The sequence below is a fragment of the Schistocerca piceifrons genome, chromosome 4, assembly GCF_021461385.2.
Source record: "Schistocerca piceifrons isolate TAMUIC-IGC-003096 chromosome 4, iqSchPice1.1, whole genome shotgun sequence".
NCBI lineage: Eukaryota > Metazoa > Arthropoda > Insecta > Orthoptera > Acrididae > Schistocerca > Schistocerca piceifrons.
This window is the reverse complement of record NC_060141.1, coordinates 42,501,469-42,523,687: the sequence shown is the minus strand read 5'-3', so window position 1 is coordinate 42,523,687 and position 22,219 is coordinate 42,501,469. Positions and strand designations below refer to the sequence as shown.

General features: G+C 42.9%; 1 non-coding gene across 1 annotated transcript; it reads right to left on the bottom strand.

The window, feature by feature from the left end:
- Nucleotides 1-15,060: 15,060 nt before the first annotated feature.
- Trnas-cga lies at nucleotides 15,061-15,135 on the bottom strand. The gene has a single exon. It is a non-coding gene; the product is annotated as a tRNA-Ser (tRNA).
- Nucleotides 15,136-22,219: the final 7,084 nt, after the last annotated feature.

The window sequence follows — 22,219 nt, the reverse complement described above, 5'->3', positions numbered from 1 at the left end:
AACAGGTTTCCAGTCATCAACAGCCCATTGTCAGTGTCGACGGGCCGAGGCGAGGCGCAAAACCTCCCGTCGTGCAGTCATCAAGGATACACGAGTGGGCCTTCGGCTCTGAAAGCTCATATAGATTATGTTTCGTTGAATGGTTCGCATGCTGACACTTATTGGCCCACCATTGAAATCTGCAGCAATTTGCGAAAGGGTTGCACTCCTGTCACGTTGAAAGATTCTCCTCAGTCGTCGTTGGTCCCTTTCTTGCAGCATCTTTTCCTTGCCGCAGCGATGTCAAAAATTTGATAGTTTACCGGATTCCTGACACTCGTGAAATGTTCATACGGGAAAATTCCCAGCTCATCACTACCTCGTAGATACCGTGTCCCATCGCTCATGCGCCGACTATAACACCAAGTTCATGGTGCCCCCAGGTACAGTGTGCGTAAACCACAATTCGCGTTGTCCTGTGTCTGTTTAAATCAGTTGCATTGCACGATGGCAACAGTGCACCAGTAAAGCTCAAACGTGCGTACAACAACAGAGAAAGTAATACCTATTCGTAAAGTTCTCTAATGATAATCTCATCAGGATATTATAATCAACAACTTTAAGCATACAGACGGAACTGTAACCCGAAAATGAGATAACTCTGAACTTACTGTATGTTTACAAAACTATTATGCAGTTCACAATTAAGTGCCTGACAGAGGGTTCTTCGAACCACTTTCAGACTATCTCTCTACCGTTTCACTCCCTAAAAGGGCGCGGGAAAAGTCGGACATCTTAAAATTGCTGTGTGATGTCGAATACCGAAAGAACTGTAGTGCCGCGGAATAGTAAAGAGTTGGAAACGTGGAATATTGTCAAAGTTTCATTGCCTATGCCGAGAGCCAGAGGCAGTAAGTTAGCCAAGAGGTAAGAGGATTGCACATGTATCGGAATGTGTCGTCAGGCAGGGGCAGTGAACTGGTTACACACAATAGGCGAGAGAGAATTGCTTAGCACGCGGGTTTGTGTTAGACGGAGACTTTCGTAAAGTGTAAGACAGAGGTATAGCGTCAGCTGCACTGCATTTCATAACTTCACGTAAGTCTGCCGTAATACCACGTAATTCTGTCACAAGAACACCTAAGGGACGACTACGACAGATAAATCAGAAGTATAAGTGGAACGAATGCGTACATTACAAACGAGCATGACGTCAGGATGTTGCTCGTGCTTCCTTTAAATACGCCAGCTTTGATAGCAACAAGGCACTCCCAGTTAGATGTGTACTGGGACACTGCGCAGCTCTCAGCTCGGTGATCGACATGTTAATCTTTATTAAGGAGATGTTGCAGTAAGGGCGGCCCATCCAGCAGCAGACGTGAGGGGACAGTACCAGCTCTGGTCCTCTCTGCTGCCGCTGTCAATCATCAACACAGGATTAGGAGACATCTCGGCAGACTGGTTCGCCGCCAATGCTGACCACATCAGTGAGCCGTCGTCGAGATCTTGCGGGGCCTAGACCCTGTGCATCCGCCGTCACAACCGGGTGAGCCGACGACGCTGGGGGACTGCAACCCGTTCCGCCCGTCCACCGCGGACGAGCCACCAGGAGGAGCAGGGAAGAAGACGGGGTGGGATAGAGTACAATCCACACTACGAGAACGCTTCTCGTGCCGACAGCGCCGGGACTCCAACCTGGAGCCTCCTACGCGCAGCGGCCTGCTGTCCGCCGCTGAGCCGGCCGGCCAGCCAGGCGCCGCCAGCCACTCGCGGCCGAAGTAAGGGCATTCCACACTACGTCACAGCACGCGGCGCTGCGCTAGCAAGACTGGTGCGCCCCGGAGCTGGCGTAATCGCTCCGAGTCAGCGAGGACTCGGGGAAGGTCGTTGATATCACCAAGCTCAGCCAGCCTGTGTTGAGCGGGCCACATTGTACTCGGCAGGAACAAAGGTGTCATGAAATAATAATGTTTCTTTGGCGTTTCTGACGCGTCCACAGTCATTTCCTAGCATCCTGTCAACTGGAGAGGTCACCACTCGGCTTCCAGTCCACCGTAGGCGACCGGGACCACCGGGGCGCCTACAGAACTAAATCCAAAGTCGTAGCTACAACAAGAGGCACGGACAGAGATAGTGTTGCAGTCAAGACACTGGATTTGCGTTCTAAAGTTGTGAGGTTCCAGTCTCTGGCCAGGCACATAGTTTTAGAGTCTCGCTGTTTCCCAAAATCGCTTAAGGCGAATATTGGGCTTGTTTTAAAAAATATACGTACAGTTTCCTACCTCGTCCTTGCCCAGTAGAAGCCTGTGTCCCACCTGCAATGACTTAACCATCATCATTGGTGATATACAGCCCAGTTGTCAATGGGGTGATTATTGCCACAGCATGTTTCGGAAGAACATCATCGCATTTCCAAGTGCTAAAAACAAAGAAACTAGATAAAACAGTCGTCGTTATACCGACAGACATGTAAGGATTACAGACGTCCTGAGTTATAACCCACCTCAAAAAAATTTTATGCCATTAGGTCTCGTCACAACTTAAAAACAAGCTGCACAGGTGCAGTGTCAAATCAAACCATAAAACTTGAAACATCACAAGCTGGTGCATCCACAGTTCCCGAGGTACTGTTCCAAACTGAAAGCCGCTGCCATCACCTACCAACAATAATGTTTACTTGAAGCCTAAGGCTCAGCACCAACGATACTATTCACTGTCATGAAAACTTTGAAAACTGCCTGTCTGGTCCTAGCCCATTCTAACTGAAAACTACATCTACGCTGCAGTCTGAACGGAAATAGCATGCCCAAATCCTATGTCTCTAGGTAAAATACGCTGGTGGCTGCTTCTCAATGAGGATATCGTTAAAGTGTGGCCAGAAATGCGCTTTAGACACTTCCGTCCTCTCATTTAATACGCCGACGCACTCCTCTTTCAAAGCACAATAAATCTCTACCTCCTCAAATTGATAGCAACCACTCATTTTCTTCAGAGCGCGACGCCCTCATGCTTTCCGAACACACGCTATGATTACGAACGAACAAGGAAATAAGAGGATGGAGCTACTGCAAGACTTTACCGTCGACGAAATGTTTAACGGCAATCATCTGTTCTTAAACGAACACGACCATCAAAGACAGCTGTAGTTAATCCAAAGCCGCCTGGAGTGGCCGTGCCGTTCTAGGCGCTACAGTCTGGAACCGAGCGACCGCTGCGGTCGCAGGTTCAAATCCTGCCTCGGGCATGGATGTGTGTGATGTCCTTCGGTTAGTTAAGTTTAATTAGTTCTAAGTTCTAGGAGACTGATGACCTCAGAAGTTGAGTCGCATAGTGCTCAGAGCCAGTTAATCCAAAACTTGAGACGTAAAAATGTAAAGAAATACAAAATATAAGTTCCCAGTGATGTAGGTGTCCGCGTATGTTTCGTCGAGGTGTGTCGGACTGGAACAGCACAATGTGCTGGCTCGTCACCAAGCTGAAAGCTCATTTCTTCACGAATATCAAGTGGCACATGTCCTCAGTGCACGTTCGGTAGGTGTACTCACGCACATGAGCTCCTGTACTGGAGAAAAATCCCTAGCAACTGAATGACAGGTGACGATCCAATCAGTAAAGCAGCTTCTAAGCGTAGGACGCCAATGTGACATCAGACGATCGTATCATGTAAGTATTCAGTGCGTGTAGCTAGCGATGCAGGAAAACATAATAAACATTAGGTTAAACGTGAGCAGAATTTTTGTTTTCCTTGCAATATGAAAATGGACAGTTGCCTATTGGCGACTTGAAGATGTGTAACTTGAATTGTGGATCAATCTACATTTAAGCTAGTGCCAAGGTAGGCGATGAACTTGGCGTTAACTGAAAAATGTATTCGTCTACACTATAAATATATGAATCTTTCTTATGCATAAGCCTCCAAAATTTGCCCTAAACATCAAGGACAGAAAATTTCAGTATTTCATACTTGAGTCAGGAATCATACAGTCCGTCCATAATAGAAGCAACAGCTGAATGGAAGCGCTCAGGGGTCTGTTGATAAATAACAGTAAATTAGACGATCTGGAGTGAATACGTTAGGAGAAGGATAACAATTGGTTCAGCAATATCAACATACAGTCAAAAATACTTCAGCTACGGATTCTGAGCCATTCTTAAAACTTTCATGTTACATATCCGTAATTACCAGGAAAACTGCGTTTGCAAAATTTGGTCAAAGTATTAATTATCTATGAACAGCCGTACTAGACGAAAATTCGTATTTAAGGCATAGTTTATCGGCGAAGAAACCAAATATCAAGAACAACAATTAAAGTCAGTTAATTAGGACGCACTCACAAAAGTGACTAATTGTAACACTAGGACTACCCAACAGGGCACTCGCTGACTCGATCAAAATACTGTTTTCATCTGAGCTCTGAGTATCAGTGTCAACGCAGAAGTGTTATGAAGCAGGCTACGCAATTGCTTCACTCCCCTAGTCTCCATTCGTGTCTGAATCACTGCACCTTCCAAACCTTTGTGCTCCCATTGAAATAACTGCCAATGATGACTGGTGGAAACTTACTAAAGGACGCAGTAGTTTGTGAAAAACAGACCTCAACATCACATTGTTAATTCGTTATTTGCTATGGAGAATCAAATGTTTTATAAAACAATTCAGTCCCTGCGGTTGTGTAACGTTACATTGCATCCAAACTTCTGTAGAGTACCTTTGGTTTACAGACGTTATATGTAATATTTTAATTAAAATTATTTAGTAGAAACCAAAGCATTCTTCTTAATACTTTTTCAACTGCCATTTGGTGCGGGTGTTAATTATTGCCATGAGAACTACCTGATATAAAACGAAAAAAAATATTTTAAAACATTTTTTCTCCGTTGGTCTTTCGCGAAAAGCCACCCAAAACATGCAGTACTACACTTGGCAAATAAAATCAAAATCAGAGCTACAATGTACCACTGCAGAAGAATTTAAACCTATGTTGTACAAATAATTGTAATGCTAAAAACGAAATAGTGTACTATTACGTAAGGCGTACCCAGCAGCAGATACAAACAAAGACCAAACTTTAGCAGTAATGAAGAATAGGTTGAAGGTTAAGAGCCTAGTCAGGAAGAATCAATGTGCAATGAAGTGGAAATCGGAAGCACTAAACAATGAAGAGATACTCTTCAAGCTGTAGATTGCGACAAGGAACTTCTCGCTAGGCAGTTCAGCTGAATAGGAATGGACGTCTCTAAAAAGGGCAAACACAGAAGTTGTAAGGAAAAACATAGGTTCAATGAAGGTTACTGCGAAGCAACCATAGGTAACAGAAGAAGTAGTTCATTTGATCGGTGAAAGAAGGAAATACAAAAACGCTCACGGAAATTCAGGAATACAGAAAAACAAATCGCCGGGAATGAAATAAATACAAGGTGTAGGGAAGCTAAGGCGAAATGGTTACATGAATGATGTGAAGAAATCGATAAAGATGGTCGGAAGGACTGACTCAGCACATTGTTGTTGTTGTTGTGGTCTTCAGTCCTGAGACTGGTTTGATGCAGCTCTCCATGCTATTCTATCCTGTGCAACCTCCTTCATCTTCCAGTACTTACTGCAACCTACATCCTTCTGAATCTCCTTAGTGTATACATCTCTTGGTCTCCCTCTACGATTTTTACCCTCCACGCTGCCCTCCAATGCTAAATTTGTGTCCTACCAACCGGTCCCTTCTTCTTGTCAAGTTCTGCCACAAACTCCTCCCCAATCCTATTCAATACCTCCTCGTTAGTTATGTAATCAACCCATCTAATCTTCAGCATTCTTCTGTAGCACCACATTTCGAAAGCTTCCATTCTCTTCTTGTCCAAACTATTTATCGTCCATGTTTCACTTCCATACATGGCTACACTCCATACAAATACTTTCAGAAGCGACTTCCTGACAATTAAATCTATACTCGATGTTAACAAATTTCTCTTCTTCAGAATCGCTTTCCTTGCCATTGCCAGTTTACATTTTATATCTTCTCTACTTCGACCATCATCAGTTATTTTGCTCCCCAAATAGCAAAACTCCTTTACTACTTTAAGTGTCTCATTTCTTAATCTAATTCCTTCAGCATCACCTGACTTAATTCGACTACATTCCATTATCCTCGTTTTTCTTTTGTTGATGTTCACCTTACATCCTCCTTTCAAGACACTGTCCATTCCGTTCAAACTCCTCTTCCAAGTCCGTTGCTGTCTCTGACAGAATTAGAATGTCATCAGCGAACCTCAAAGTTTTTATTTCTTCGTGGATTTTAATACCTACTCCGAATTTTTCTTTTGTTTTCTTTGCTCCTTGCTCAAAATACATATTGAATAACATCGGGGATAGGCTACAACCCTGTCTAACTCCATTCCCAACCACTGCTTCCCTTTCATGCCCCTCGACTCTTATAACTGCCATCTGGTTTCTGTACAAATTGTAAATAGCCTTTCGCTCCCTGTATTTTACCCCTGTCACCTTCAGAATTTGAAAGAGAGTAATCCAGTCAACATTGTCAAAAGCTTTCTCTAAGCCTACAAATGCCAGAAACGTAGGTTTGCCTTTCCTTAATCTTTCTTCTAAGATAAGTCGTAAGGTCAGTATTGCCTCACGTGTTCCAACATTTCTACGGAATCCAAACTGATCTTCCCCGAGGTCGGCTTCTACCAGTTTTTCCATTCGTCTGTAAAGAATTTGCGTTGGTATTTTGCAGCTGTGACTTATTAAACTGATAGTTCGGTAATTTTCACATCTGTCGACACCTGCATTCTTTGGAATTGAAATTATTATATTCTTCTTGAAGTCAGAGGGTATTTCGCCTGTCTCATATATCTTGCTCAGCAGATGGTAGAGTTTTGTCAGGACTGGCTCTCCCATGGCTGTCAGTAGTTCTAATGGAATGTTGTCTATTCCCGGGGCCTTGTTTTGACTCAGGTCTTTCAGTGCTCTGTCAAACTCTTCATGCTGTATCGTATCTCCCATTTCATCTTCATCTACATCCTCTTCCATTTCCATAATATTGTCCTCAAGTACATCGCTCTTGTATAGATCCTCTATATACTCCTTCCACCTTTCTGCTTTCCCTTCTTTGCTTAGAATTGGGTTTCCCTCTAAGCTCTTGATATTCATACAAGGGGCTCTCTTTCCTCCAAAGGTATCTTTAATTTTCCTGTAGGCACTATCTATCTTGCCCCTAGAGAGATAAGCCTCTACATCCTTACATTTGTCCTCTAGCCATCCCTGCTTAGCCATTTTGCACTTCCTGTCGATCTCATTTTTGAGACGTTTGTATTCCCTATTGCCTGCTTCATTTACTGCATTTTTATATTTTCTCCTTTCATCAACTAAATTCAATATTTCTTCTGTTACCCAAGGATTTCTACTAGCCCTCGTCTTTTTACCTACTTGATCCTCTGCTGCCTTCACTACTTCATCCCTCAGAGCTACCCATTCTTCTTCTACTGTATTTCTTTCCCCCATTCCTGTCAATTGTCCCCTTATGCTTTCCATGAAACTCTGTACAACCTCTGGTTCCTTCAGTCCCATCTCCCTAAATTCCCACCTTTTTTCAGTGTCTTCAGTTTTAATCTACAGTTCATGACCAATAGATTGTGGTCAGAGTTCACATCTGCCCCTGGAAATGTCTAACAACTTAAAACTTGGTTCCTAAATCTCTGTCTTACCATTATATAATCTGTCAGGTACCTTCTAGTAGACAAGAGTCAAAATTGAATTTTCTGATAGCGCGATACAAGAAGAAACAGGAGTCGATGTACAAAAGAGACGGCATCCTGTATTAGAATCAGAATTTAAAAGATCTTTGGAAGACTTAAGATCGAATAAGGCAGAAGGCATAATAAGAAGCCATCAGAATTTCCAAAATCGTGGGGGGAAGTGGCAACAAAAAGACACATATTGGTATGTGGACTGTATGAGTCTGGCGACATATCAACAGACTTTCTGACAAACAACATCCGTACAGTTCCCAAGATCGCATGAGCCGACGAGTGTGAGAACTATCGCACAATCAGCTTAGCAGCTCATGCATCCATGTTGCTGGCCAGAACAACATATAGAACAACGTAAAACAAAACTGAGGATGTGTTAGACGCCGATCAGTTCGGCTTTAGGAAAGGTAAAGGCTCAGAGAGGCAATTCTCACTTTGCGGTTAATAATGGAACTAAGACTAAAGAAAAATCAAGACACGTTCATAGGATCGCCGACATGGAAAAAGCATTAGACAATGTAAAATGGTGCAAGATGTTCGAAATTCTTAGAAAAGTAGGGGTAGGTTTTAAAGAAAGATGCGTATAAGAGCCAAAAGGAAACAGTATTAGTGGAAGACCATGAACGAAGTGCTCGGATTAAAAAGAGTGTAGGACAGGGATGTAGTCTTTCGCCGCTACTGTTTAATCTATACATCGAAGAATCAATGACACAATTAAATTAAAATTCGAGGTGAAAGGATATCAATGATAAGATTCTCTGATGACATTCCTATCCTCAGTGAAAGTGAAGAAGAATTGTAGTATTTTCTGAATGGAATCGTCTAATGAGTACAGAATATGGACTGAGAGTAAATCGAAGAAAGACGAAAGCAATGAAAAGTAATAGAAATGATAACAGTAAGAAACTTAACATCAGGACTGACGATCACGAAATAGATGGAGTTGAGGAATTCCGCTACCTAGACAGCAAAATAACGCTTGAGGGACGTAGCAAGAACGAAATAAAAGGGCCTTCGTGGCCAAGAGAAGTCTACTAGTATCAAGCATAAGCCATAATTTGAGGAAGGAATTTGTGAGAATGTATGTGTGTAGCACAGCACTGTACGGTAGTGAAACATCGACTGTGGCAACACCGGAAAAGAAGAGAATCAAAGCATTGGGGATATGGTGCTACAGAAGAATGTGGTCTCATGAAGTTTGGAATGAGGAGGTTCTCCAAAGCTGTACCCTCTTTGGTGGAGAGGTTGGTATAGTATAGGAATTTTTCGTGGTGGGCCGCATTAAACCAGTCACAAGACTATAATAATAATAATAATAATAAAAGGCCATATAAAGGAGACGTTGATTTGCGATTGGCACAACAAACAGACTGTTTAATGTTAATATATTATTTTTGTTAAAGTTATCGGAAAACTGCATTCTGTGTGTATAGCTACATGAATATAATTGCATCTAGTTGCAATGCACACGCTACTAAATATTTCCCACATTTGAATTTTTCGAAATAACTATAAGTACTCGTAAATTAAGATTAGGCCTGTAGTCCCAATAGGTAGATATAAACAAGTTGAATGTTTAAGCGTACGATAAACAACTTGAATGTTTAAACGTTCACCTTTCCTCTATGGCAGGTACAGAGGTTGCTTTTGTTGTTACTTCCTGATCTGCCCACCCGTACCACGTAATTAGCGATAACAAACGAAATTTCGCAGCAGTATTTCCTCTGAAAATTAATTCCAAATTTCGCTAAAAAAATAGCGCCTCAGCGCATCCGTGTTTAATCCCTTCCACTAACTGCTGCAATATCAAGAGGATTAGCGGGAATAAAACAGATGAAAAAGGACAACACGCTGCCATCCCTGCCCCTTCCCGCCGGCCCCCTTGTGTAATTAGTTCGTTGGACACTGCGGCTTATGGCGCCACAGCGCGGCGGCTCGCTCAATCGCAACGCACCGCGCGCGGTCGTGTTAGTTGTGGTCGCTTGATCACAGATGGCGATTCAATCGGCCATGTTGTGGCGACCACAGGAAACTGCCCTCCACGATCGGATCATTATCTGGCGGAATGCGCTGCCTATGCTGCGGCTCCTGATTAACGTGTGACGCTTTTTTTCTGACCAGAGGAAGAACATGTGTGTTTTGTGCTGCGAGTTCAACGCGGTATAATATTAACTATACACGACACTTGTGACACATTGGCGCTTTGACTATTCGCTGGCCTTTGGTTGTTTCCGTTTACGAAGCAATTAGAAGCGAATTAGCTAAATTTATATTTAATGTATTGCCTGTTTAATATATTATGTTAGGACTGGCAAGTCAAGTTCACAACGTTTGCTTTTTGTAATCAAATTTATGCAGTTATGTGACTAGGACTGACCACAATGTACATGTTTTTCTTCTTCAGACTCGTCCTTCATTTACTGTACTTACTACGTGGCCTCGTGGTAGCGTTCTCGCTTCCCGCGCACGGGGTCCTGGGTTCGATTCCCGGTGGGGTTAGGGATTTTCACCTGCCTTGAGATGACTGGGTGTCCTTGTGTCGTTTTCAACATCATCATTTATCCCCATTACCTCCGCTAGGATCTTGCCTAGTACAGCGGTGCGAGTCTCCCTCATCATCCCTACGCTCTGTCAAGGAGTACGGAATTTAATCATCAATCGTCCTCTGTCTCGCATCCTGTTTTCCAGGCTTCTGTCTTTTCCACACCCCATCCTATACCCCAGTTTCATTGTCATTTGCTTCCCCTGTTATTCTGAGGGGCTTGCTCTTTATCTTCTAAGAGGTTCCCACATCATAGTTTTTAGCTGTTTATGGTCGTGTGACTAGGACTGTACATGTTTTTCTAGTTGCTCCACAGCTGTCTTCTTCAGACTCGTTCTTTACTCATTTTAATTACCTCGTGTATGATTCTTTACCAATAATCAGACATCAACTTTCCTCCTAAAGAAAATCTATTCTTGTTGCTTTCAGCTTTCGTCCATCATAACACCATTGTTGCTCACTTCTTTATTAATAGATTTGGTACGACAATTTGATAAGCCGTTTTCTACGTTTTTTTTCTACGAGAGCTTGCTGAAAAGTAATGCCTCCGATTATCTGTGTCTGTGTGAAAACTCTTATGGTCTTTATTAACGTTCTAGATATTTAGTCTTCGTGTCTACATTTCATTTCTCGATGTAGTCACCTTGGCGAGGAAGACAATTCTCCCAATGAGAGATCGGTTTTTTGATACTGTCACTGTAGGATGTTTGACTTGGTTGACGGAGCCACAACATCACCTCTGATTGCACCGCTTCATCACTATCGTACTGAAGTCCACGAAGGTGTTTTTTAAGTTTTGGAAACAGAGAAAAATCGGCTGGGGCCAAATCTGTTTCTTTGTAGTTTCTTCGTTTGACGCTTATTTCGTGAGATATTTGGCCCGGTCAAGATCAATGGACCACCCTGTAGTGGCAGACGATTGCAACTTGCGTTAGCGAAGTGGGAAAATCGACCTATACTCCGTTCATCATAGAATAAAACTGATGTAAACAAACACAAACGCAATGATCAGTCAGAAGCCGTAGCACACGTACACTTGTGTTGTTACGCTCTTGAAAAGTACGTCTTACTTATGTATTAGTTATCTTATTATAAGTTACGTTAAATGAAACTTTAAGATATTCTAATGTATTGACAGCGATCAATGTTTTTTAATCACTCTTTCGCTACGTAGTTTTCATTTACAAAATCGTGAACAGTCACCGTCTCTGACTGTTGTGCTCTGGTTGTCGCGCTGTTAATACGCAGTATGAAAATGGTTGAGGCTGCTTCCTGTTCCGTAGTGAAACAGGCGTGTGGAACACGGTTAAATAGTGCGCAGAAATAGGTTGTTTTTAATATTTTTCATAAGTTTACGGAGATAATCTGCTTTGAAGTTTTCCGAGGGACTATTATATACAGTTGAGACACAAGCGTGCAAAATGTGTATGGGCATATCGGTAGCGTAGTAGATTGGTAATTTAATGTAGTTAATGGGTCGTTCGTTCATATCTTACATCAGTCAATTTTTTCCTCGTTCAATTTGAAGTACCTACATCTCGTAATTGTGAAATTCATCATCATTTTTATAAATAATGCACGTCTTCTTGTTTCTAATTGCATATTGCAATCGAAATTCCTGTTATCATTTCAAATATAAATTCTTAATTATCGATATTTTATGAAATACTGTTAATAAAGGTTGCTTAAATTAAGAAAACGTAACAGTTTAATTCTTTGAGGCAAAAATGAAAAACCAAATACTCTTTATTTGGACAATGTCCATTGTTTTATAGAGTTGTAGATAAGTGTCGTAGTAACATGGAAAACAATGATTTTCACAATACGAACACACTATATAAATGCTGCATTTTTACCTTTTCCACTGTAACATTACAATATGAACCCAACAGAACTCATCTGGAGCCAAGTTAAGGGATTTGGTCCGAGAAGTTAAAAGACTGTTAAAGCTGCAACTTTTTAACGTGTCACTGCCGAACGCTGGCGGGATATAGAACGACACATGATAAAAGAGGACAAGAAAATGCGGCGCCTGGTTGGCTTCGAGGATTCTGTTGCTGATCGACTCGTTATCAACTGTAGCAGATGACAGTTCCAGAACTGAAATGTATTTCTAGATTCGCATAAGGAAGGAGCTAAGACTGACTGTAAACCTTCAGAATTCAACAGTACGGTGAAATCCCTGCAGTATACTTTTGCAACACACATAGTTCGTTCAGAAAAAAATACCCTGTGTTTAAGATAGGAATGCTCATCACACTTGTTTCTAATTAGAATACTATGACAGGTGAGAACGAGAGCATTTTATGATTTCATGTCTGGCCACCTAAGAAGCGTGCGGTAGTGCTGGAGTTTTGGCGAATATTATTTCATTCACTTTAAAAATCAGCCGCGCGGTCTTGGGCGCCTTGCCACGGTTCGCGCAGCTCCCCCCGTCGGAGGTTCGAGTCCTCTCTGGGGCATGGGTGTGTGTGTTGTCCTTAGCGTAAGTGAGTTTAAGTTAGATTGCGTGTAAGCCTAGCAAGCGATCCCTTCTTCTTGTCAAGTTGTGCCACAAACTCCTACCCAATTCTATTCAATACCTCCTCATTAGTTATGCGATCTACCCATCTAATCTTCAGCATTCTTCTGTAGCACCACATTTCGAAAGCTTCTATTCTCTTCTTGTCCAAACTATTTATTGTCCATGTTTCACTTCCATACATGGCTACACTCCATACAAATACTTTCAGAAACGACTTCCTGACACTTAAATCTATACTCGATGTTAACAAATTTCTCTTCTTCAGAAACGCTTTCCTTGCCATTGCCAGTCTACATTTTATATCCTCTCTACTTCGACCATCATCAGTTATTTTGCTCCCCAAATAGCAAAACAAATAGTTATTATTCAGCGCTATATTGGGCAGAAAGTTGTATCACACAGTTTGCGAGTTTCGAGATGGCAGAGTCAGAGGAGCAACGCGTGAAGCTCAAGAAAACCTTCACAGAGACGCACCAAGTGACGCAGAAAGGCTGAAGAAAGACAAAACTACTTTTACACCATTTGTAACTTCACAGAAAGCTTGTAACGATGTTGACTGCATAATAGTCTTAGAAACTCTGAAGAGAGCAAGGATAAAATACAGAGAGTGTGCGTTATCTAAAATTTGTATAGACACCAGACTGCAGTTACAAGAGTCGAAGGAAATCAAAGGGAAGCAGTGGTTCAGAAGGAGGGGAGACAGGGCTGTAGCCTAACCCTGATGGTATTCAGTCTGCACATTGAGCAAGCAGTAAAGGAAAATAAAAAAAGAATTTTTTGAAGGAATCAAAGTTCAGGTAGTAGAAATACAAGCCTTGAGGTTTGCCGATGGTACTGTAATTTTGTCAGCAGCGGTGGAGGACTCGGAAAGTCAGTTGAACCGTATAGATAGTGTCTTTAAAACATGTTGCAAGACGAATATGAACACAGTAAAACGAAGGTAATGAGGTGCGATTTAATCAGATCGAGCACTGCTGAGAGAATTAGATTAAAAAGTTGGACACTAAAAGCAGTATATGAGTTTTGTTATCTGGGTAGCAAAGTAACCGGCAATGACGGAGTGGAGAGGTTGTAAAACGAATTCTGACTATAGAAAGAAAAGAGAAAGAAATCTGATAACATTTCGTGTAAATTTAAGTGGTACAAAGTCTTTTCTGTAGGCCTTTATCTGGATTACAGCGATGAACAGAAATTTAACGAGAACGATACATATTTCAATAAAATTACAAAACCGTCAAAGTTGCACAGAAGTTGGCTTTTATTTAAACGGTGACCAGTTTCGGAGCTTTCAAATTCATTATCAAACCGTCCACCTAAGTCCTACCATAACACCGTAATGTGTGTGTTTATTATGCCGATAAGTGGAAGGAAATTTTACCCACCTGTATGTTAATTCAATCTACATTCGATTGAAGTTGTTCACTGGTACTAATGCGTAACCACGGATATTATTAGAAACACGTAACGGAAAATGCAAAAATAGGAAATTGGGGGTGGTCAGAGAAAGCTACGTGCTTTTCTTTAGCTAGAATTTTGCCATGGATTTGAACTGGGACTTCGTGAACCTACGATCTTTACTTCTTTGATATGATTATATTGCTCAATTGCTTACAAAAAGAGAATCTCTTACAGGTAATGGCATTTAAAAGCTATAGGCGAGAGTGAATTGCTATATTTTAACAAGAAGATTTAGTTCATCACTAAACACAGCTAAAGGCTCAAAATAATTCTACACATTTTTTTGCACAAAACCAATTGATAATCTATTGACCTGTTGGCTTTATCTAGCATGGTTCTGCGGGGAAAAGTTGGGTATGTTATAGAAAGCATGTAGTAACCATACGGATGCAGCAGCGAACTATCACATACAGTGCCATATTCTACAAAAGCCACTTAAGACAAATGTATTCGCAACTTTTCATGGTTTAGACAATGAGCAGGATTCTATGCCAGCATTTTATATGCGTGAAGCGCCTCTAAAAAATGTTACTATGTTGAGCGGCTTGTAAAAGATAACGGTTACAGATGAGCACTAAAAATCGGTACCGTTTTCAACAGATCGAAAACCAATATACGTATGCGTGAATCCCAGAAAAAGTTTCCACGCACATCAGTTTTAAGCTGGCTAAATTTCATAATGTGAAAGGTAACCCTTGTGGGGACTGTTTAAATGATTGATTGTGTTGACATTATTTTAGTGTTCAAACAACATTTATTTTTTCTAAAAAAAAGGACATAAATTATGCTAAACAAGATATTGATTTGAAACTGTGTGCCCGACCGAGACTCGAACTCGGGACCTTTGCCTTTCGCGGGCAAATGCTCTACCAACTGAGCTACCGAAGCACGACTCAGGCCCGGTAATCACAGCTTTACTTCTGCCAGGATCTCGTCTCCTACCTTCCAAACTTTACAGAAGCTCTCCTGCGAACCTTGCAGAACTAGCACTCCTGAAAGAAAGGATATTGCGGAGGCATGGCTTAGGCACAGCCTAGGGTATGTTTCCAGAATGAGATTTTCACTCTGCAGCGGAGTGTGCGCTGATATGAAACTTCCTGGCAGATTAAAACTGTGTGCCCGACCGAGACTCGAACTCGGGACCTTTGCAAGTGCTCTACCATCTGCCAGGAAGTTTCATATCAGCGCACACTCCGCTGCAGAGTGAAAATCTCATTCTGGAAACATCCCCCAGGCTGTGGCTAAGCCATGTCTCCGCAATATCCTTTCTTTCAGGAGTGCTAGTTCTGCAAGGTTCGCAGGAGAGCTTCTGTAAAGTTTGGAAGGTAGGAGACGAGATCCTGGCAGAAGTAAAGCTGTGATTACCGGGCCTGAGTCGTGTTTCGGTAGCTCAGATGGTAGAGCACTTGCCCGCGAAAGGCAAAGGTCCCGAGTTCGAGTCTCGGTCGGGCACACAGTTTTAATCTGCCAGGAAGTTTCATATCAGCGCACACTCCGCTGCAGAGTGAAAATCTCATTCTGGAAGATATTGATTGAATACCGTAAACAATTAACAGGTGGTTAAGACTACTGGTCAAGGATCCTGGGTTGGCAAAGACGGTTTAACTCTGGCCCTAAAAATGTGGATAACGCAATCTGAATTGATCTGACGCTGAGCAGACTTTGATTGATCAAATCTACTGAAGTTTCTCTATATAGGTGCAGCTGAGAGCAAGTGCCGATTGAAATTTGTACGCTCTGACAATGCCAGAGTGGCAGGACGTTACCCTGTTTGCATCATGCAGCTGGCGAGATGTGTGAGGCGGCAACTGTGAATCCATCGCGGCCACGAAAGAAATGCAAAAAATCTCGCGGTCTAGCCATCAGGCAGACGGATCGTAGTTTACTCGCTACCAAATCCCTGAAATCATGGTAGATTTCTGTGTGTGACACACCGGTTCGCTGGTCGTACCGGATACCAATTCAGCTCACTTATACGACAGAGCGCACAAGGATACCAAATGTCAAGACTGGTAGACCAAAAACGAATAAGTGTGCCCTTGGAAAACGAGCAGTCCGAAACATTTGAAGTTACACTGGCGGTGCAGTAAGAACTTCACCACATTCTCCCCAGTCCAAACAACTCACAAGTGAAGTCAGTGTCAGGACAGGTCCCAAGTACCAACCACACATGCCAGAGCCTCGACTACAAGTGCTTCCAGACCAAAGACCTGCACCTAAGTGCTTCTCACCTCTCCAGAAAAAATTACGTTTCCCGGCAAAGTGCGCAAACGACACCGCCTTCACCCTGTCTTGAGCCACTGGAGGCGCTAAATTTCACCTCCACATACATAAGCACAAACTCATGCTGAACCAGGGCAAGAGTTAAGAAACCTGTGTCTCTGGAAAAAAAAAGAAAAAGAAACCGCCCTTTACTGGCTTTTTAAGTTTTCACAGGGGGGAAGATGATGTTTTCCGAAGTCATGTTGCTTCCCACAGCAACAAGCAAATAGATACAATCTTAAAGATCTTTATCTAAATCACCTGTGCCTTGAAACTTGGTACTCCTAGCAATGAAGTGTAATAAAGATTTTATCTCTAAACGTTTCTGAGACGCCGGAGTTTCTTATACAACCAAGACACCCGATGGAAGTGGTTCACAGGCCTATTTGCAGTATCGGTGAACACAAAAACTTGTGAATTTTTATGACATGTGGCTCTGCACACAATGCCTGGTTTATGACTTCACTGTGTAGACGTATTCCTTCAGACTATCACCCCCCACCCAGGCTTGGTTGGCGCCACAGCAGGTGTCACGGCATTGTTCTGCTGGAGACCAGTCTCAATGAGGGGTGTCCTGTCTGCCCTGTACAGCTGTCAACCTAACTGTTTACTAAGGGATGGGCTCGCCGCCAATTGCTTTCAACTCCCAACATGCTGTTTCTTCTAGCTACGAACCATAAAAATACCTTATGCTTTTAGCGCCCTACCAGGCTCCATCAACGTCTGCTCAGGCTGTTAACTTTCTAGAGTCTCACTCAAGGGGCATCAGGTTGTAATGAAATCTTTAATAATCTTCCATATGCGAAAATAGGTGAGCGAGTAACTTGTCCTTTCTCAAATGTCTACTGTGTAGCGGATATATAGATAATTAATGGGAGAGGGCCTATAACACTACCTTGGGGAAAGCCAGATATCACTTCTGTTTTAGTCGATGACTTCCCATCGGTTACTACAAACTATGACCTCTCTGGCAGCAAATCACGAATGCAGTCACATAAGTGAGGCAATATTCCATAAGCAGGCAATTTGACTACAAGCCGATTGTGTGGTACAGTGACAAAAGCTTTCTGGAAAATTAGAAATATGGAATCGTTGTAATACTATGACAATGTAGAATCCGATAAGATAAGAACTGAACAAACTATTGAATCTAAGAAGGGCGCTAGTTACAATTTGGAAGCCATGTGGTCTTGCCTAGCTGCCAAACAGTTAAGTACCAATTACAATCAGAAAAAATTGTTAAATATCATGATCTCTGTTCTAATAACTCACTAAGAATAACCTGTCGAAAAAGAAATGACTAAACTTAGTTACGAAATAAAACATGGGAATACCTTTGTTCAGTATTCGATACAGTGGTTCTGAAGGAACGTCTGGTTTCTTGCCAAACTGCTTGCAGGCTTGACGACTAATGGCCGCGTGGCACCCTCTCTGAGCAAATGGAGTGGTGGGGGAAACCAATGACCAGACTCTGTTTGCAAAACTATTCCCTTTTTCACATCTTTGGCCTGGCCTCCCTGTTCCTGCTCTTTGCCTAGCCCTGATAGAATTTAAGTTAGTAGAAGATTCAGAAAGCCACTACACGTCTATGGTTTGTCTGTTACTTCATTCATAACATTAATAATTGACCACACACTCTAAGGAAAGAAAGAAATTGAAAAGGGATACGAACATGCACAATATAAAAATAAAAAATAAACACATGTGATCCATATTATTCCCAAGGCATGTGGCAGTGGGGAGATCAGAGCATGGTTCATTGAGTACACAAAACAATGAATTTATAATCGTATTCAAATAAACGCACATAGTGTGAACAAGTATGGCTCTGAGCACTATGGGACTTAACATCTATGGTCATCAGTCCCCTAGAACTTAGAACTACTTAAACCTAACTAACCTAAGGACATCACACAACACCCAGTCATCACGAGGCAGAAAAAATCCCTGATCCCGCCGGGAATCGAACCCGGGAACCCGGCCGCGGGAAGAACAAATATGAACATGCTGGTTTTTTTTTATTATGTAATGACGTCTAATGTGACGTTCTAAGTTATTTAAGGAATAGATTACCATTTTTCCAATAATTTTATTTAAATATAACTGCAGCTGATATGAAAAAACAACATAATTTAAAAGTAGGCCATCATTATTGAAAACAATGTTAAAAGATGCTTTTATCAAGCAGACACAAATAATTCTTTAAACAATATTCAGTGACCATCTGTTGTCATTTAACACGTCTGCACTTGTGCTAGAATACTAGCTTATTTATGTATGTACCAGAATGTTCATAATATTTCCTTTATTTTAAATATTGTTGTAATACTTTAGTTTAGCCTAGAAAGTGGTCAAGGTGAGTCAAAGTAAGACCGATGTATTTTTGGTGAAGACAGTCTCCAGCCAACGGACAAGCAGACAGTGACGAAACAGTGCTGCAGTCAAGTGTGCATGCACACTTTTCGAATGGTGCTCTCAAGAAAGCGACTGAGACTTTTACGTTAGCTTAAAGATAATCCATTATGGAGTCGAGGTAGCAGTTGTCGTTATACTGGTTATCACTGTTAGCATTCAACCGCGATTCTTATACATATATTTTAACAACGCGTTTCAAGAGACAATGCTCTCATTATCAGGTTGTAAAGTCTATGTCATGAAATTAAACGGACTAAAAATACAAAATACCATCACAAATACACTCCTGGAAATGGAAAAAAAGAACACATTTACACCGGTGTGTCAGACCCACCATACTTGCTCCGGACACTGCGAGAGGGCTGTGCAAGCAATGATCACACGCACGGCACAGCGGACACACCAGGACCGCGGTGTTGGCCGTCGAATGGCGCTAGCTGCGCAGCATTTGTGCACCGCCGCCGTCAGTGTCAGCCAGTTTGCCGTGGCATACGGAGCTCCATCGCAGTCTTTAACACTGGTAGCATGCCGCGACAGCGTGGACGTGAACCGTATGTGCAGTTGACGGACTTTGAGCGAGGGCGTATAGTGGGCATGCGGGAGGCCGGGTGGACGTACCGCCGAATTGCTCAACACGTGGGGCGTGAGGTCTCCACAGTACATCGATGTTGTCGCCAGTGGTCGGCGGAAGGTGCACGTGCCCGTCGACCTGGGACCGGACCGCAGCGACGCACGGATGCACGCCAAGACCGTAGGATCCTACGCAGTGCCGTAGGGGACCGCACCGCCACTTCCCAGCAAATTAGGGACACTGTTGCTCCTGGGGTATCGGCGAGGACCATTCGCAACCGTCTCCATGAAGCTGGGCTATGGTCCCGCACACCGTTAGGCCGTCTTCCGCTCACGCCCCAACATCGTGCAGCCCGCCTCCAGTGGTGTCGCGACAGGCGTGAATGGAGGGACGAATGGAGACGTGTCGTCTTCAGCGATGAGAGTCGCTTCTGCTTTGGTGCCAATGATGGTCGTATGCGTGTTTGGCGCCGTGCAGGAGAGCGCCACAATCAGGACTGCATACGACCGAGGCACACAAGGCCAACACCCGGCATCATGGTGTGGGGAGCGATCTCCTACACTGGCCGTACACCACTGGTGATCGTCGAGGGGACACTGAATAGTGCACGGTACATCCAAACCGTCATCGAACCCATCGTTCTACCATTCCTAGACTGGCAAGGGAACTTGCTGTTCCAACAGGACAATGCACGTCCGCATGTATCCCGTGCCACCCAACGTGCTCTAGAAGGTGTAAGTCAACTACCCTGGCCAGCAAGATCTCCGGATCTGTCCCCCATTGAGCATGTTTGGGACTGGATGAAGCGTCGTCTCACGCGGTCTGCACGTCCAGCACGAACGCTGGTCCAACTGAGGCGCCAGGTGGAAATGGCATGGCAAGCCGTTCCACAGGCCTACATCCAGCATCTCTACGATCGTCTCCATGGGAGAATAGCAACCTGCATTGCTGCGAAAGGTGGATATACACTGTACTAGTGCCGACATTGTGCATGCTCTGTTGCCTGTGTCTATGTGCCTGTGGTTCTGTCAGTGTGATCATGTGATGTATCTGACCCCAGGAATGTGTCAATAAAGTTTCCCCTTCCTGGGACAATGAATTCACGGTGTTCTTATTTCAATTTCCAAGAGTGTAGTTGGGAAGTCCATAGAGTAAAACAGAATTAAAAGTATATTGGACTGTGGGTCCTCGTCTTACATTGAAGTTGTTGACACAAGTCGATGGCCATCCCATAGCTACCAAGTATGCTGGCTCGGGAGCTGTTGTGGACTGACGTGCCTAGGTGTTGTGGCGTGGTTACAGCCGTGTGCTTGACGGTAACGCTATGCTATTGGGCGCCTTATTTCCTTATTGCATTGGTCTGCCATCGTTAGCCTCTCGCAACTCCGTCAGTGACATGCTACAAGTTTAAGGTCGCATACCTACCCTAAAATAATTCTAAAAACCCGCTAAAAAATCTCATTTCTTTAAAATTATCTTGTGCACTTAGAATATTGCTTTGTTTCTTTTCATGGATAGCTATCTCGAATTCCTCTAGTAAATCAAGTTTCCTCCCTTTCTTTTCTACATGCAATATTTCTACGTTATCTTCTATGCTATTAAGGGGATGGCCTATTTCATATATATGGTTCGCAACAGCTGATTTGTCATAATTTCCTAACCTGAACGCATCTTTATGTTCTCTATACCGGATCGCTCTTCATGTTGAGATCTTGAAGAAGGCACTTTTTCGTGAGTTCTTGAAGAGAGCAGACCTGCCTGTGGTAACGTGTGTTTGTCGATTGTGTGAATGATAGCTTCTGGGCGGTGAATGGCCGCTAAATTACTTTGAGGGAAGGTTTACTATCTTTTGGTTCAAAAAACAGATTTTTTAAATTGCATTTTTGGATTCATAAAAGTGTTTAGAATCCACGACTGAAACGGTTTTTCTGAATACGGAACGGAAATGTTTGTTATTCACGGTTGAACAAAAAAATGCATTCGCCTGAAATCGGCCTTTTTGACGCACCAGTTTTTTTCTTTCGGAGGACGAGTCATTGCACCGGTGCTTAGGAGGAAACACACAAAATTCAAATGAAAGTTTGAACGCATGTGTTTGGAAGTTAGCCCCCAAGCATTTGCATTCCGGTGCGAAGACTGTGAAGATTGCGACTTTCCTGGCAGTGAGTAGCTTCAACGAAGGGTATTCAGCAATTCTGAAGACCATGACAACGATGGACGTCACCCTGGGACGCTATTCGACGCAGTTCGCCAAGCATTCGGACGACCACCGGATTCGAGCGGCCGAAAACCGCTTGTCAGCGTCCGTACGAGCGGCTCTGGAGCAGCGCAGGATGGCCCAGATCGAGCAGAACGCCCTCTGTGAGGAAGAGGAAATACTGGTTTATGGACCCGGAATAGCAGATTGAACATAAGTTGCAGAATATTACATTTATATGTGGTCGAAACTTCAAATCCGTTTTTCTCGAAACAACTTTCTTTTTATCGCGCGGTATGGTAACTTCAAATCTATTGAACCGATTGGCATGATTCTTTGTTGCAGACGAAGCTAACTAAATTGTCTAGGAGTTATACCACTTTTACTCCGATCCATAAACTATAAATATTTTTACTTGGCCGACGAAGTCGAAAAATCGATGAAAAAAAACCCATTTTTTTTTAAATGGCCGACATTTTGTTTTCTATGGTCCAAATAAGCGCAGTACAACTCCTAAAGAATCTTACA